Source organism: Anomaloglossus baeobatrachus, chromosome 9 (genome assembly GCF_048569485.1).
Source record: "Anomaloglossus baeobatrachus isolate aAnoBae1 chromosome 9, aAnoBae1.hap1, whole genome shotgun sequence".
Taxonomy (NCBI): Eukaryota; Metazoa; Chordata; class Amphibia; order Anura; family Aromobatidae; genus Anomaloglossus; species Anomaloglossus baeobatrachus.
The window spans coordinates 165,977,694-165,994,550 of record NC_134361.1 but is presented as its reverse complement, the minus strand read 5'-3'; the positions used below and the strand labels follow the sequence as shown (position 1 = coordinate 165,994,550).

Below are 16,857 nucleotides of genomic sequence, written 5' to 3'. Positions count from 1 at the left end.
CTTTTCACACTTCCTCCTTTTGTTTTTTATCTTTCACACTTTTGACTTTCTTTATTCATCCAAATAGCAAACTCATCACCACTCAACCTGACCAACTCGGCTATGTCCCGTGCTGCAGTTCTCTGTCTTATCTAGATCATTTGCAATTGAATGGAATAGATCCCTTTTGGACAAAGTGGATTCACCTGCTGCTGCAGTGACCACAGGTGTGATAAGATCTAGAATTGGCATCTGGTGCGATCTCTCCGCTTCCACTCCAAAGAAAGTTACCTGTTTATTCCTATCATGCATTGGTTTTTGGGGTTTTCTTTGAGTAATGATGATCTCTTTAGTAGTCTGTTGGCGCCCTCTCCTGGAGGAATAGTTTGCTTGCTCTTGGACATTCTAAAAGAGAGGTCATGATAGACATTGAGCTTCTGAGCTCAATTGGGGACAGTCATGGGTGATGAATGTTTGCAACCTGCTGCAAAGCCTCATACCGCAATATAAGGAACGTCAAATACTAAGAAAGGGCGGCCTATGAAAGAATTACTACTTTCAATAAGTACACTTAAACGGCTAATTGGGAATAGAAAAACTGTAAAAAGCCCTCTGAGAAAGCCCCCCTCTAACCTTTGATAGTAAGTTTTTCTGTAGTCTGCCTGTTGATGTATTTTCCGTTTGAACTGTGCACAACATGAAGAGACGGAACACTGGCGGCTTGTCACAATGCCCCCGCTGACATCACAATAGCGCTGCTGCCTAGAAAACAAGCTGCGCAGCAGAAGTTGTTCTTTGGGTGGGAGGGTGGGCTAGTGTAAGGAGGGGGCAAGCTCTTTTTTTCCCGGGTGGTAGGGGGATGACAGGAGAAGGGATGCGGGTGGTGAGAAGGGTACAGAGGGCAGGGTTTGGGGGCTGGGAAGGAAAGGGAAAAGATTAGGGTTTGGGGATGATGAAAGGGCTTTCTACGGGTAAGGATGGCAAAGGGTGGCAGTGACGGAAAGTCAGGCAACCTGTCCTGTCCGTCTTTTTGTATCGTGAATTGGAAAGACTGCAAGGGGGAGGGGAGTTGCTTGCGCCCTAAAGTAGGAGTTATTCAGATTCATTGCAGTGGGGGGCGGCGGCTGCAAAACGCACCATTCTTCTTGTTTTTGCTCTGCAAAGCAGCCTTTTCAAGGGTTGGCTTGGGTGACAAAATGTCTTCTGTAGGCGTGGGTTTGTCTCCCTCTCGCTCTCTCTCCCTAAGATGTGTCCGGCATAGGCCAGGGTGCCACTCGAGGCCCAAACCAATTCTGGTTATCGCTTCTCGGCCTTTTGGCTAAGATCAAGTGTAGTATCTGTTCTTATCAGTTTAATATCTGATACGTCCCCTATCTGGGGACCATATATTAAATGGATTTTTAGAACAGGGAGATGGAAAAAGAGCTTGCTCTGTCCACTCCACGCATTGACCTGGTATTGCAGTACCTCCAGGACCGGTGCACCCCTTCTTAACCCAGTTTCCAAAAGCAGAACTCAATTCACCTGATTCATATTAGCCCGGTTTAATGAATTGGAAGAAAGCATACGTCTTCATATGCACCTCAATTTGGCCCATTCACTTTTCACACTTCCTCCTTTTGTTTTTTATCTTTCACACTTTTGACTTTCTTTATTCATCCAAATAGCAAACTCATCACCACTCAACCTGACCAACTCGGCTATGTCCCGTGCTGCAGTTCTCTGTCTTATCTAGATCATTTGCAATTGAATGGAATAGATCCCTTTTGGACAAAGTGGATTCACCTGCTGCTGCAGTGACCACAGGTGTGATAAGATCTAGAATTGGCATCTGGTGCGATCTCTCCGCTTCCACTCCAAAGAAAGTTACCTGTTTATTCCTATCATGCATTGGTTTTTGGGGTTTTCTTTGAGTAATGATGATCTCTTTAGTAGTCTGTTGGCGCCCTCTCCTGGAGGAATAGTTTGCTTGCTCTTGGACATTCTAAAAGAGAGGTCATGATAGACATTGAGCTTCTGAGCTCAATTGGGGACAGTCATGGGTGATGAATGTTTGCAACCTGCTGCAAAGCCTCATACCGCAATATAAGGAACGTCAAATACTAAGAAAGGGCGGCCTATGAAAGAATTACTACTTTCAATAAGTACACTTAAACGGCTAATTGGGAATAGAAAAACTGTAAAAAGCCCTCTGAGAAAGCCCCCCTCTAACCTTTGATAGTAAGTTTTTCTGTAGTCTGCCTGTTGATGTATTTTCCGTTTGAACTGTGCACAACATGAAGAGACGGAACACTGGCGGCTTGTCACAATGCCCCCGCTGACATCACAATAGCGCTGCTGCCTAGAAAACAAGCTGCGCAGCAGAAGTTGTTCTTTGGGTGGGAGGGTGGGCTAGTGTAAGGAGGGGGCAAGCTCTTTTTTTCCCGGGTGGTAGGGGGATGACAGGAGAAGGGATGCGGGTGGTGAGAAGGGTACAGAGGGCAGGGTTTGGGGGCTGGGAAGGAAAGGGAAAAGATTAGGGTTTGGGGATGATGAAAGGGCTTTCTACGGGTAAGGATGGCAAAGGGTGGCAGTGACGGAAAGTCAGGCAACCTGTCCTGTCCGTCTTTTTGTATCGTGAATTGGAAAGACTGCAAGGGGGAGGGGAGTTGCTTGCGCCCTAAAGGAGGAGTTATTCAGATTCATTGCAGTGGGGGGCGGCGGCTGCAAAACGCACCATTCTTCTTGTTTTTGCTCTGCAAAGCAGCCTTTTCAAGGGTTGGCTTGGGTGACAAAATGTCTTCTGTAGGCGTGGGTTTGTCTCCCTCTCGCTCTCTCTCCCTAAGATGTGTCCGGCATAGGCCAGGGTGCCACTCGAGGCCCAAACCAATTCTGGTTATCGCTTCTCGGCCTTTTGGCTAAGATCAAGTGTAGTATCTGTGAGGCTCGGCAGATGCAATGCACACTGGAAGGTTGCGCTTGCTAGTACTCTTGATGTATAGTATATTCATCTAGAGGAAAACATGGCCCTACCAGGATCGAGGCTATTAGACTGAGTAAGTGTGGGGGCTATGGTGCAATGTGCCCCAGGACTGACGACCCTGGAGTGAGTCTGAGCTTGCTGGCTTGGGACCCCGGCGAGCCTTGGGCTCTGTAGCACACCGTACCTTGTCCTTTCATACTTTCTGAGCATATTGCTCTATCCCGGCCTTCTGGCTAGGAAGGGAAATTTTTATAATCATGGTCGGAGGTCCGTTCAGCTTTGGGCTGAGAAACCAACACCCGGTTGGAGGTCCGGGTCAGCTTCGGCTGAGAAACCAACACCCGGTTGGAGGTCTGGGTCAGCTTCGACTGAGAAACCAACACCCGGTTGGAGGTCCGGGTCAGCTTCGGCTGAGAAACCAACACCCGGTTGGAGGTCCGGTTAGCCTTGGGCTGAGAAACCAACACCGGTTGACGGTCCGGGCAGTTTCGGCTGCGAAACCAACAACTAGTAGCTCTCTACTCCACTTGGGTAAGATGCCTGGGTGGACGCTGGGAGCAACGACAAGGCTCAACCAGGCTTTGGCTTGGGGGAGCACCGAAGATCCCTGACCCTTGCTGTGGCCTTCTGGCTCGGAGGGACGGGGTTGATTTTTGGGGACCCTCTCCTCACGGAGGGGTCCACACGAATCCTAGCCTTTGCACTGTTTTTGGTGTGACTTCGGTCATGCATTTTTTGCGGTGCTTTGGAAAGCTTCATTAAATCAAAAAATCTGTTCTTATCAGTTTAATATCTGATACGTCCCCTATCTGGGGACCATATATTAAATGGATTTTTAGAACAGGGAGATGGAAAAAGAGCTTGCTCTGTCCACTCCACGCATTGACCTGGTATTGCAGTACCTCCAGGACCGGTGCACCCCTTCTTAACCCAGTTTCCAAAAGCAGAACTCAATTCACCTGATTCATATTAGCCCGGTTTAATGAATTGGAAGAAAGCATACGTCTTCATATGCACCTCAATTTGGCCCATTCACTTTTCACACTTCCTCCTTTTGTTTTTTATCTTTCACACTTTTGACTTTCTTTATTCATCCAAATAGCAAACTCATCACCACTCAACCTGACCAACTCGGCTATGTCCCGTGCTGCAGTTCTCTGTCTTATCTAGATCATTTGCAATTGAATGGAATAGATCCCTTTTGGACAAAGTGGATTCACCTGCTGCTGCAGTGACCACAGGTGTGATAAGATCTAGAATTGGCATCTGGTGCGATCTCTCCGCTTCCACTCCAAAGAAAGTTACCTGTTTATTCCTATCATGCATTGGTTTTTGGGGTTTTCTTTGAGTAATGATGATCTCTTTAGTAGTCTGTTGGCGCCCTCTCCTGGAGGAATAGTTTGCTTGCTCTTGGACATTCTAAAAGAGAGGTCATGATAGACATTGAGCTTCTGAGCTCAATTGGGGACAGTCATGGGTGATGAATGTTTGCAACCTGCTGCAAAGCCTCATACCGCAATATAAGGAACGTCAAATACTAAGAAAGGGCGGCCTATGAAAGAATTACTACTTTCAATAAGTACACTTAAACGGCTAATTGGGAATAGAAAAACTGTAAAAAGCCCTCTGAGAAAGCCCCCCTCTAACCTTTGATAGTAAGTTTTTCTGTAGTATGCCTGTTGATGTATTTTCCGTTTGAACTGTGCACAACATGAAGAGACGGAACACTGGCGGCTTGTCACAATGCCCCCGCTGACATCACAATAGCGCTGCTGCCTAGAAAACAAGCTGCGCAGCAGAAGTTGTTCTTTGGGTGGGAGGGTGGGCTAGTGTAAGGAGGGGGCAAGCTCTTTTTTTCCCGGGTGGTAGGGGGATGACAGGAGAAGGGATGCGGGTGGTGAGAAGGGTACAGAGGGCAGGGTTTGGGGGCTGGGAAGGAAAGGGAAAAGATTAGGGTTTGGGGATGATGAAAGGGCTTTCTACGGGTAAGGATGGCAAAGGGTGGCAGTGACGGAAAGTCAGGCAACCTGTCCTGTCCGTCTTTTTGTATCGTGAATTGGAAAGACTGCAAGGGGGAGGGGAGTTGCTTGCGCCCTAAAGGAGGAGTTATTCAGATTCATTGCAGTGGGGGGCGGCGGCTGCAAAACGCACCATTCTTCTTGTTTTTGCTCTGCAAAGCAGCCTTTTCAAGGGTTGGCTTGGGTGACAAAATGTCTTCTGTAGGCGTGGGTTTGTCTCCCTCTCGCTCTCTCTCCCTAAGATGTGTCCGGCATAGGCCAGGGTGCCACTCGAGGCCCAAACCAATTCTGGTTATCGCTTCTCGGCCTTTTGGCTAAGATCAAGTGTAGTATCTGTGAGGCTCGGCAGATGCAATGCACACTGGAAGGTTGCGCTTGCTAGTACTCTTGATGTATAGTATATTCATCTAGAGGAAAACATGGCCCTACCAGGATCGAGGCTATTAGACTGAGTAAGTGTGGGGGCTATGGTGCAATGTGCCCCAGGACTGACGACCCTGGAGTGAGTCTGAGCTTGCTGGCTTGGGACCCCGGCGAGCCTTGGGCTCTGTAGCACACCGTACCTTGTCCTTTCATACTTTCTGAGCATATTGCTCTATCCCGGCCTTCTGGCTAGGAAGGGAAATTTTTATAATCATGGTCGGAGGTCCGTTCAGCTTTGGGCTGAGAAACCAACACCCGGTTGGAGGTCCGGGTCAGCTTCGGCTGAGAAACCAACACCCGGTTGGAGGTCTGGGTCAGCTTCGGCTGAGAAACCAACACCCGGTTGGAGGTCCGGGTCAGCTTCGGCTGAGAAACCAACACCCGGTTGGAGGTCCGGTTAGCCTTGGGCTGAGAAACCAACACCGGTTGACGGTCCGGGCAGTTTCGGCTGCGAAACCAACAACTAGTAGCTCTCTACTCCACTTGGGTAAGATGCCTGGGTGGACGCTGGGAGCAACGACAAGGCTCAACCAGGCTTTGGCTTGGGGGAGCACCGAAGATCCCTGACCCTTGCTGTGGCCTTCTGGCTCGGAGGGACGGGGTTGATTTTTGGGGACCCTCTCCTCACGGAGGGGTCCACACGAATCCTAGCCTTTGCACTGTTTTTGGTGTGACTTCGGTCATGCATTTTTTGCGGTGCTTTGGAAAGCTTCATTAAATCAAAAAATCTGTTCTTATCAGTTTAATATCTGATACGTCCCCTATCTGGGGACCATATATTAAATGGATTTTTAGAACAGGGAGATGGAAAAAGAGCTTGCTCTGTCCACTCCACGCATTGACCTGGTATTGCAGTACCTCCAGGACCGGTGCACCCCTTCTTAACCCAGTTTCCAAAAGCAGAACTCAATTCACCTGATTCATATTAGCCCGGTTTAATGAATTGGAAGAAAGCATACGTCTTCATATGCACCTCAATTTGGCCCATTCACTTTTCACACTTCCTCCTTTTGTTTTTTATCTTTCACACTTTTGACTTTCTTTATTCATCCAAATAGCAAACTCATCACCACTCAACCTGACCAACTCGGCTATGTCCCGTGCTGCAGTTCTCTGTCTTATCTAGATCATTTGCAATTGAATGGAATAGATCCCTTTTGGACAAAGTGGATTCACCTGCTGCTGCAGTGACCACAGGTGTGATAAGATCTAGAATTGGCATCTGGTGCGATCTCTCCGCTTCCACTCCAAAGAAAGTTACCTGTTTATTCCTATCATGCATTGGTTTTTGGGGTTTTCTTTGAGTAATGATGATCTCTTTAGTAGTCTGTTGGCGCCCTCTCCTGGAGGAATAGTTTGCTTGCTCTTGGACATTCTAAAAGAGAGGTCATGATAGACATTGAGCTTCTGAGCTCAATTGGGGACAGTCATGGGTGATGAATGTTTGCAACCTGCTGCAAAGCCTCATACCGCAATATAAGGAACGTCAAATACTAAGAAAGGGCGGCCTATGAAAGAATTACTACTTTCAATAAGTACACTTAAACGGCTAATTGGGAATAGAAAAACTGTAAAAAGCCCTCTGAGAAAGCCCCCCTCTAACCTTTGATAGTAAGTTTTTCTGTAGTCTGCCTGTTGATGTATTTTCCGTTTGAACTGTGCACAACATGAAGAGACGGAACACTGGCGGCTTGTCACAATGCCCCCGCTGACATCACAATAGCGCTGCTGCCTAGAAAACAAGCTGCGCAGCAGAAGTTGTTCTTTGGGTGGGAGGGTGGGCTAGTGTAAGGAGGGGGCAAGCTCTTTTTTTCCCGGGTGGTAGGGGGATGACAGGAGAAGGGATGCGGGTGGTGAGAAGGGTACAGAGGGCAGGGTTTGGGGGCTGGGAAGGAAAGGGAAAAGATTAGGGTTTGGGGATGATGAAAGGGCTTTCTACGGGTAAGGATGGCAAAGGGTGGCAGTGACGGAAAGTCAGGCAACCTGTCCTGTCCGTCTTTTTGTATCGTGAATTGGAAAGACTGCAAGGGGGAGGGGAGTTGCTTGCGCCCTAAAGGAGGAGTTATTCAGATTCATTGCAGTGGGGGGCGGCGGCTGCAAAACGCACCATTCTTCTTGTTTTTGCTCTGCAAAGCAGCCTTTTCAAGGGTTGGCTTGGGTGACAAAATGTCTTCTGTAGGCGTGGGTTTGTCTCCCTCTCGCTCTCTCTCCCTAAGATGTGTCCGGCATAGGCCAGGGTGCCACTCGAGGCCCAAACCAATTCTGGTTATCGCTTCTCGGCCTTTTGGCTAAGATCAAGTGTAGTATCTGTTCTTATCAGTTTAATATCTGATACGTCCCCTATCTGGGGACCATATATTAAATGGATTTTTAGAACAGGGAGATGGAAAAAGAGCTTGCTCTGTCCACTCCACGCATTGACCTGGTATTGCAGTACCTCCAGGACCGGTGCACCCCTTCTTAACCCAGTTTCCAAAAGCAGAACTCAATTCACCTGATTCATATTAGCCCGGTTTAATGAATTGGAAGAAAGCATACGTCTTCATATGCACCTCAATTTGGCCCATTCACTTTTCACACTTCCTCCTTTTGTTTTTTATCTTTCACACTTTTGACTTTCTTTATTCATCCAAATAGCAAACTCATCACCACTCAACCTGACCAACTCGGCTATGTCCCGTGCTGCAGTTCTTTGTCTTATCTAGATCATTTGCAATTGAATGGAATAGATCCCTTTTGGACAAAGTGGATTCACCTGCTGCTGCAGTGACCACAGGTGTGATAAGATCTAGAATTGGCATCTGGTGCGATCTCTCCGCTTCCACTCCAAAGAAAGTTACCTGTTTATTCCTATCATGCATTGGTTTTTGGGGTTTTCTTTGAGTAATGATGATCTCTTTAGTAGTCTGTTGGCGCCCTCTCCTGGAGGAATAGTTTGCTTGCTCTTGGACATTCTAAAAGAGAGGTCATGATAGACATTGAGCTTCTGAGCTCAATTGGGGACAGTCATGGGTGATGAATGTTTGCAACCTGCTGCAAAGCCTCATACCGCAATATAAGGAACGTCAAATACTAAGAAAGGGCGGCCTATGAAAGAATTACTACTTTCAATAAGTACACTTAAACGGCTAATTGGGAATAGAAAAACTGTAAAAAGCCCTCTGAGAAAGCCCCCCTCTAACCTTTGATAGTAAGTTTTTCTGTAGTCTGCCTGTTGATGTATTTTCCGTTTGAACTGTGCACAACATGAAGAGACGGAACACTGGCGGCTTGTCACAATGCCCCCGCTGACATCACAATAGCGCTGCTGCCTAGAAAACAAGCTGCGCAGCAGAAGTTGTTCTTTGGGTGGGAGGGTGGGCTAGTGTAAGGAGGGGGCAAGCTCTTTTTTTCCCGGGTGGTAGGGGGATGACAGGAGAAGGGATGCGGGTGGTGAGAAGGGTACAGAGGGCAGGGTTTGGGGGCTGGGAAGGAAAGGGAAAAGATTAGGGTTTGGGGATGATGAAAGGGCTTTCTACGGGTAAGGATGGCAAAGGGTGGCAGTGACGGAAAGTCAGGCAACCTGTCCTGTCCGTCTTTTTGTATCGTGAATTGGAAAGACTGCAAGGGGGAGGGGAGTTGCTTGCGCCCTAAAGGAGGAGTTATTCAGATTCATTGCAGTGGGGGGCGGCGGCTGCAAAACGCACCATTCTTCTTGTTTTTGCTCTGCAAAGCAGCCTTTTCAAGGGTTGGCTTGGGTGACAAAATGTCTTCTGTAGGCGTGGGTTTGGCTCCCTCTCGCTCTCTCTCCCTAAGATGTGTCCGGCATAGGCCAGGGTGCCACTCGAGGCCCAAACCAATTCTGGTTATCGCTTCTCGGCCTTTTGGCTAAGATCAAGTGTAGTATCTGTTCTTATCAGTTTAATATCTGATACGTCCCCTATCTGGGGACCATATATTAAATGGATTTTTAGAACAGGGAGATGGAAAAAGAGCTTGCTCTGTCCACTCCACGCATTGACCTGGTATTGCAGTACCTCCAGGACCGGTGCACCCCTTCTTAACCCAGTTTCCAAAAGCAGAACTCAATTCACCTGATTCATATTAGCCCGGTTTAATGAATTGGAAGAAAGCATACGTCTTCATATGCACCTCAATTTGGCCCATTCACTTTTCACACTTCCTCCTTTTGTTTTTTATCTTTCACACTTTTGACTTTCTTTATTCATCCAAATAGCAAACTCATCACCACTCAACCTGACCAACTCGGCTATGTCCCGTGCTGCAGTTCTCTGTCTTATCTAGATCATTTGCAATTGAATGGAATAGATCCCTTTTGGACAAAGTGGATTCACCTGCTGCTGCAGTGACCACAGGTGTGATAAGATCTAGAATTGGCATCTGGTGCGATCTCTCCGCTTCCACTCCAAAGAAAGTTACCTGTTTATTCCTATCATGCATTGGTTTTTGGGGTTTTCTTTGAGTAATGATGATCTCTTTAGTAGTCTGTTGGCGCCCTCTCCTGGAGGAATAGTTTGCTTGCTCTTGGACATTCTAAAAGAGAGGTCATGATAGACATTGAGCTTCTGAGCTCAATTGGGGACAGTCATGGGTGATGAATGTTTGCAACCTGCTGCAAAGCCTCATACCGCAATATAAGGAACGTCAAATACTAAGAAAGGGCGGCCTATGAAAGAATTACTACTTTCAATAAGTACACTTAAACGGCTAATTGGGAATAGAAAAACTGTAAAAAGCCCTCTGAGAAAGCCCCCCTCTAACCTTTGATAGTAAGTTTTTCTGTAGTCTGCCTGTTGATGTATTTTCCGTTTGAACTGTGCACAACATGAAGAGACGGAACACTGGCGGCTTGTCACAATGCCCCCGCTGACATCACAATAGCGCTGCTGCCTAGAAAACAAGCTGCGCAGCAGAAGTTGTTCTTTGGGTGGGAGGGTGGGCTAGTGTAAGGAGGGGGCAAGCTCTTTTTTTCCCGGGTGGTAGGGGGATGACAGGAGAAGGGATGCGGGTGGTGAGAAGGGTACAGAGGGCAGGGTTTGGGGGCTGGGAAGGAAAGGGAAAAGATTAGGGTTTGGGGATGATGAAAGGGCTTTCTACGGGTAAGGATGGCAAAGGGTGGCAGTGACGGAAAGTCAGGCAACCTGTCCTGTCCGTCTTTTTGTATCGTGAATTGGAAAGACTGCAAGGGGGAGGGGAGTTGCTTGCGCCCTAAAGGAGGAGTTATTCAGATTCATTGCAGTGGGGGGCGGCGGCTGCAAAACGCACCATTCTTCTTGTTTTTGCTCTGCAAAGCAGCCTTTTCAAGGGTTGGCTTGGGTGACAAAATGTCTTCTGTAGGCGTGGGTTTGTCTCCCTCTCGCTCTCTCTCCCTAAGATGTGTCCGGCATAGGCCAGGGTGCCACTCGAGGCCCAAACCAATTCTGGTTATCGCTTCTCTGCCTTTTGGCTAAGATCAAGTGTAGTTTGGGAGGGTACTACCTTGGTTGGTGCTGAAAGGTGCCAGGGTATTGCACAACTGCTGGCCTTGGGGGAGTGTGCATCGTAGGATGTCATAGCCCTCTTGTGACGGACGGTTACCTGGGCAACGAGAGGCGGTCACTTTATTATTTTCAAACTCATCCTTCAAAAAAAAAAAAAAAAAAAAAAAAAAAAAAAAAAAAAAAAAATCTGTTCTTATCAGTTTAATATCTGATACGTCCCCTATCTGGGGACCATATATTAAATGGATTTTTAGAACAGGGAGATGGAAAAAGAGCTTGCTCTGTCCACTCCACGCATTGACCTGGTATTGCAGTACCTCCAGGACCGGTGCACCCCTTCTTAACCCAGTTTCCAAAAGCAGAACTCAATTCACCTGATTCATATTAGCTCGGTTTAATGAATTGGAAGAAAGCATACGTCTTCATATGCACCTCAATTTGGCCCATTCACTTTTCACACTTCCTCCTTTTGTTTTTTATCTTTCACACTTTTGACTTTCTTTATTCATCCAAATAGCAAACTCATCACCACTCAACCTGACCAACTCGGCTATGTCCCGTGCTGCAGTTCTCTGTCTTATCTAGATCATTTGCAATTGAATGGAATAGATCCCTTTTGGACAAAGTGGATTCACCTGCTGCTGCAGTGACCACAGGTGTGATAAGATCTAGAATTGGCATCTGGTGCGATCTCTCCGCTTCCACTCCAAAGAAAGTTACCTGTTTATTCCTATCATGCATTGGTTTTTGGGGTTTTCTTTGAGTAATGATGATCTCTTTAGTAGTCTGTTGGCGCCCTCTCCTGGAGGAATAGTTTGCTTGCTCTTGGACATTCTAAAAGAGAGGTCATGATAGACATTGAGCTTCTGAGCTCAATTGGGGACAGTCATGGGTGATGAATGTTTGCAACCTGCTGCAAAGCCTCATACCGCAATATAAGGAACGTCAAATACTAAGAAAGGGCGGCCTATGAAAGAATTACTACTTTCAATAAGTACACTTAAACGGCTAATTGGGAATAGAAAAACTGTAAAAAGCCCTCTGAGAAAGCCCCCCTCTAACCTTTGATAGTAAGTTTTTCTGTAGTCTGCCTGTTGATGTATTTTCCGTTTGAACTGTGCACAACATGAAGAGACGGAACACTGGCGGCTTGTCACAATGCCCCCGCTGACATCACAATAGCGCTGCTGCCTAGAAAACAAGCTGCGCAGCAGAAGTTGTTCTTTGGGTGGGAGGGTGGGCTAGTGTAAGGAGGGGGCAAGCTCTTTTTTTCCCGGGTGGTAGGGGGATGACAGGAGAAGGGATGCGGGTGGTGAGAAGGGTACAGAGGGCAGGGTTTGGGGGCTGGGAAGGAAAGGGAAAAGATTAGGGTTTGGGGATGATGAAAGGGCTTTCTACGGGTAAGGATGGCAAAGGGTGGCAGTGACGGAAAGTCAGGCAACCTGTCCTGTCCGTCTTTTTGTATCGTGAATTGGAAAGACTGCAAGGGGGAGGGGAGTTGCTTGCGCCCTAAAGGAGGAGTTATTCAGATTCATTGCAGTGGGGGGCGGCGGCTGCAAAACGCACCATTCTTCTTGTTTTTGCTCTGCAAAGCAGCCTTTTCAAGGGTTGGCTTGGGTGACAAAATGTCTTCTGTAGGCGTGGGTTTGTCTCCCTCTCGCTCTCTCTCCCTAAGATGTGTCCGGCATAGGCCAGGGTGCCACTCGAGGCCCAAACCAATTCTGGTTATCGCTTCTCGGCCTTTTGGCTAAGATCAAGTGTAGTTTGGGAGGGTACTACCTTGGTTGGTGCTGAAAGGTGCCAGGGTATTGCACACCTGCTGGCCTTGGGGGAGTGTGCATCGTAGGATGTCATAGCCCTCTTGTGACGGACAGTTACCTGGGCAACGAGAGGCGGTCACTTTATTATTTTCAAACTCATCCTTCAAAAAAAAAAAAAAAAAAAAAAATCTGTTCTTATCAGTTTAATATCTGATACGTCCCCTATCTGGGGACCATATATTAAATGGATTTTTAGAACAGGGAGATGGAAAAAGAGCTTGCTCTGTCCACTCCACGCATTGACCTGGTATTGCAGTACCTCCAGGACCGGTGCACCCCTTCTTAACCCAGTTTCCAAAAGCAGAACTCAATTCACCTGATTCATATTAGCCCGGTTTAATGAATTGGAAGAAAGCATACGTCTTCATATGCACCTCAATTTGGCCCATTCACTTTTCACACTTCCTCCTTTTGTTTTTTATCTTTCACACTTTTGACTTTCTTTATTCATCCAAATAGCAAACTCATCACCACTCAACCTGACCAACTCGGCTATGTCCCGTGCTGCAGTTCTCTGTCTTATCTAGATCATTTGCAATTGAATGGAATAGATCCCTTTTGGACAAAGTGGATTCACCTGCTGCTGCAGTGACCACAGGTGTGATAAGATCTAGAATTGGCATCTGGTGCGATCTCTCCGCTTCCACTCCAAAGAAAGTTACCTGTTTATTCCTATCATGCATTGGTTTTTGGGGTTTTCTTTGAGTAATGATGATCTCTTTAGTAGTCTGTTGGCGCCCTCTCCTGGAGGAATAGTTTGCTTGCTCTTGGACATTCTAAAAGAGAGGTCATGATAGACATTGAGCTTCTGAGCTCAATTGGGGACAGTCATGGGTGATGAATGTTTGCAACCTGCTGCAAAGCCTCATACCGCAATATAAGGAACGTCAAATACTAAGAAAGGGCGGCCTATGAAAGAATTACTACTTTCAATAAGTACACTTAAACGGCTAATTGGGAATAGAAAAACTGTAAAAAGCCCTCTGAGAAAGCCCCCCTCTAACCTTTGATAGTAAGTTTTTCTGTAGTCTGCCTGTTGATGTATTTTCCGTTTGAACTGTGCACAACATGAAGAGACGGAACACTGGCGGCTTGTCACAATGCCCCCGCTGACATCACAATAGCGCTGCTGCCTAGAAAACAAGCTGCGCAGCAGAAGTTGTTCTTTGGGTGGGAGGGTGGGCTAGTGTAAGGAGGGGGCAAGCTCTTTTTTTCCCGGGTGGTAGGGGGATGACAGGAGAAGGGATGCGGGTGGTGAGAAGGGTACAGAGGGCAGGGTTTGGGGGCTGGGAAGGAAAGGGAAAAGATTAGGGTTTGGGGATGATGAAAGGGCTTTCTACGGGTAAGGATGGCAAAGGGTGGCAGTGACGGAAAGTCAGGCAACCTGTCCTGTCCGTCTTTTTGTATCGTGAATTGGAAAGACTGCAAGGGGGAGGGGAGTTGCTTGCGCCCTAAAGGAGGAGTTATTCACATTCATTGCAGTGGGGGGCGGCGGCTGCAAAACGCACCATTCTTCTTGTTTTTGCTCTGCAAAGCAGCCTTTTCAAGGGTTGGCTTGGGTGACAAAATGTCTTCTGTAGGCGTGGGTTTGTCTCCCTCTCGCTCTCTCTCCCTAAGATGTGTCCGGCATAGGCCAGGGTGCCACTCGAGGCCCAAACCAATTCTGGTTATCGCTTCTCGGCCTTTTGGCTAAGATCAAGTGTAGTATCTGTTCTTATCAGTTTAATATCTGATACGTCCCCTATCTGGGGACCATATATTAAATGGATTTTTAGAACAGGGAGATGGAAAAAGAGCTTGCTCTGTCCACTCCACGCATTGACCTGGTATTGCAGTACCTCCAGGACCGGTGCACCCCTTCTTAACCCAGTTTCCAAAAGCAGAACTCAATTCACCTGATTCATATTAGCCCGGTTTAATGAATTGGAAGAAAGCATACGTCTTCATATGCACCTCAATTTGGCCCATTCACTTTTCACACTTCCTCCTTTTGTTTTTTATCTTTCACACTTTTGACTTTCTTTATTCATCCAAATAGCAAACTCATCACCACTCAACCTGACCAACTCGGCTATGTCCCGTGCTGCAGTTCTCTGTCTTATCTAGATCATTTGCAATTGAATGGAATAGATCCCTTTTGGACAAAGTGGATTCACCTGCTGCTGCAGTGACCACAGGTGTGATAAGATCTAGAATTGGCATCTGGTGCGATCTCTCCGCTTCCACTCCAAAGAAAGTTACCTGTTTATTCCTATCATGCATTGGTTTTTGGGGTTTTCTTTGAGTAATGATGATCTCTTTAGTAGTCTGTTGGCGCCCTCTCCTGGAGGAATAGTTTGCTTGCTCTTGGACATTCTAAAAGAGAGGTCATGATAGACATTGAGCTTCTGAGCTCAATTGGGGACAGTCATGGGTGATGAATGTTTGCAACCTGCTGCAAAGCCTCATACCGCAATATAAGGAACGTCAAATACTAAGAAAGGGCGGCCTATGAAAGAATTACTACTTTCAATAAGTACACTTAAACGGCTAATTGGGAATAGAAAAACTGTAAAAAGCCCTCTGAGAAAGCCCCCCTCTAACCTTTGATAGTAAGTTTTTCTGTAGTCTGCCTGTTGATGTATTTTCCGTTTGAACTGTGCACAACATGAAGAGACGGAACACTGGCGGCTTGTCACAATGCCCCCGCTGACATCACAATAGCGCTGCTGCCTAGAAAACAAGCTGCGCAGCAGAAGTTGTTCTTTGGGTGGGAGGGTGGGCTAGTGTAAGGAGGGGGCAAGCTCTTTTTTTCCCGGGTGGTAGGGGGATGACAGGAGAAGGGATGCGGGTGGTGAGAAGGGTACAGAGGGCAGGGTTTGGGGGCTGGGAAGGAAAGGGAAAAGATTAGGGTTTGGGGATGATGAAAGGGCTTTCTACGGGTAAGGATGGCAAAGGGTGGCAGTGACGGAAAGTCAGGCAACCTGTCCTGTCCGTCTTTTTGTATCGTGAATTGGAAAGACTGCAAGGGGGAGGGGAGTTGCTTGCGCCCTAAAGGAGGAGTTATTCAGATTCATTGCAGTGGGGGGCGGCGGCTGCAAAACGCACCATTCTTCTTGTTTTTGCTCTGCAAAGCAGCCTTTTCAAGGGTTGGCTTGGGTGACAAAATGTCTTCTGTAGGCGTGGGTTTGTCTCCCTCTCGCTCTCTCTCCCTAAGATGTGTCCGGCATAGGCCAGGGTGCCACTCGAGGCCCAAACCAATTCTGGTTATCGCTTCTCGGCCTTTTGGCTAAGATCAAGTGTAGTATCTGTTCTTATCAGTTTAATATCTGATACGTCCCCTATCTGGGGACCATATATTAAATGGATTTTTAGAACAGGGAGATGGAAAAAGAGCTTGCTCTGTCCACTCCACGCATTGACCTGGTATTGCAGTACCTCCAGGACCGGTGCACCCCTTCTTAACCCAGTTTCCAAAAGCAGAACTCAATTCACCTGATTCATATTAGCCCGGTTTAATGAATTGGAAGAAAGCATACGTCTTCATATGCACCTCAATTTGGCCCATTCACTTTTCACACTTCCTCCTTTTGTTTTTTATCTTTCACACTTTTGACTTTCTTTATTCATCCAAATAGCAAACTCATCACCACTCAACCTGACCAACTCGGCTGTGTCCCGTGCTGCAGTTCTCTGTCTTATCTAGATCATTTGCAATTGAATGGAATAGATCCCTTTTGGACAAAGTGGATTCACCTGCTGCTGCAGTGACCACAGGTGTGATAAGATCTAGAATTGGCATCTGGTGCGATCTCTCCGCTTCCACTCCAAAGAAAGTTACCTGTTTATTCCTATCATGCATTGGTTTTTGGGGTTTTCTTTGAGTAATGATGATCTCTTTAGTAGTCTGTTGGCGCCCTCTCCTGGAGGAATAGTTTGCTTGCTCTTGGACATTCTAAAAGAGAGGTCATGATAGACATTGAGCTTCTGAGCTCAATTGGGGACAGTCATGGGTGATGAATGTTTGCAACCTGCTGCAAAGCCTCATACCGCAATATAAGGAACGTCAAATACTAAGAAAGGGCGGCCTATGAAAGAATTACTACTTTCAATAAGTACACTTAAACGGCTAATTGGGAATAGAAAAACTGTAAAAAGCCCTCTGAGAAAGCCCCCCTCTAACCTTTGATAGTAAG

The 16,857-nt window shown here is 47.0% G+C and overlaps 8 non-coding genes and 3 pseudogenes across 8 annotated transcripts; all 11 read left to right on the top strand.

Annotated features, from left to right (window-relative positions):
- Nucleotides 1-1,277: 1,277 nt before the first annotated feature.
- Nucleotides 1,278-1,468, top strand: LOC142252801 (U2 spliceosomal RNA). Its single transcript, XR_012726168.1, has one exon. It is a non-coding gene; the product is annotated as a U2 spliceosomal RNA (small nuclear RNA).
- A 1,388-nt stretch (nt 1,469-2,856) lies between these two features.
- On the top strand, nt 2,857-2,983 carry LOC142253641 (U2 spliceosomal RNA; annotated as a pseudogene).
- Nucleotides 2,984-3,667: 684 nt separating this feature from the next.
- Nucleotides 3,668-3,865, top strand: LOC142253228 (U2 spliceosomal RNA). The gene has a single exon (XR_012726539.1). It is a non-coding gene; the product is annotated as a U2 spliceosomal RNA (small nuclear RNA).
- Nucleotides 3,866-5,253: 1,388 nt separating this feature from the next.
- LOC142253639 (U2 spliceosomal RNA) lies at nt 5,254-5,380 on the top strand (annotated as a pseudogene).
- Nucleotides 5,381-6,064: 684 nt separating this feature from the next.
- LOC142253227 (U2 spliceosomal RNA) lies at nt 6,065-6,262 on the top strand. The gene has a single exon (XR_012726538.1). It is a non-coding gene; the product is annotated as a U2 spliceosomal RNA (small nuclear RNA).
- A 1,388-nt stretch (nt 6,263-7,650) lies between these two features.
- LOC142252800 (U2 spliceosomal RNA) lies at nt 7,651-7,841 on the top strand. Its single transcript, XR_012726167.1, has one exon. It is a non-coding gene; the product is annotated as a U2 spliceosomal RNA (small nuclear RNA).
- Nucleotides 7,842-9,229: 1,388 nt separating this feature from the next.
- LOC142252799 (U2 spliceosomal RNA) lies at nt 9,230-9,420 on the top strand. Its single transcript, XR_012726166.1, has one exon. It is a non-coding gene; the product is annotated as a U2 spliceosomal RNA (small nuclear RNA).
- A 1,579-nt stretch (nt 9,421-10,999) lies between these two features.
- Nucleotides 11,000-11,201, top strand: LOC142253542 (U2 spliceosomal RNA; annotated as a pseudogene).
- A 1,564-nt stretch (nt 11,202-12,765) lies between these two features.
- LOC142253472 (U2 spliceosomal RNA) lies at nt 12,766-12,963 on the top strand. Its single transcript, XR_012726761.1, has one exon. It is a non-coding gene; the product is annotated as a U2 spliceosomal RNA (small nuclear RNA).
- A 1,388-nt stretch (nt 12,964-14,351) lies between these two features.
- Nucleotides 14,352-14,542, top strand: LOC142252798 (U2 spliceosomal RNA). Its single transcript, XR_012726165.1, has one exon. It is a non-coding gene; the product is annotated as a U2 spliceosomal RNA (small nuclear RNA).
- Nucleotides 14,543-15,930: 1,388 nt separating this feature from the next.
- On the top strand, nt 15,931-16,121 carry LOC142252797 (U2 spliceosomal RNA). Its single transcript, XR_012726164.1, has one exon. It is a non-coding gene; the product is annotated as a U2 spliceosomal RNA (small nuclear RNA).
- Nucleotides 16,122-16,857: the final 736 nt, after the last annotated feature.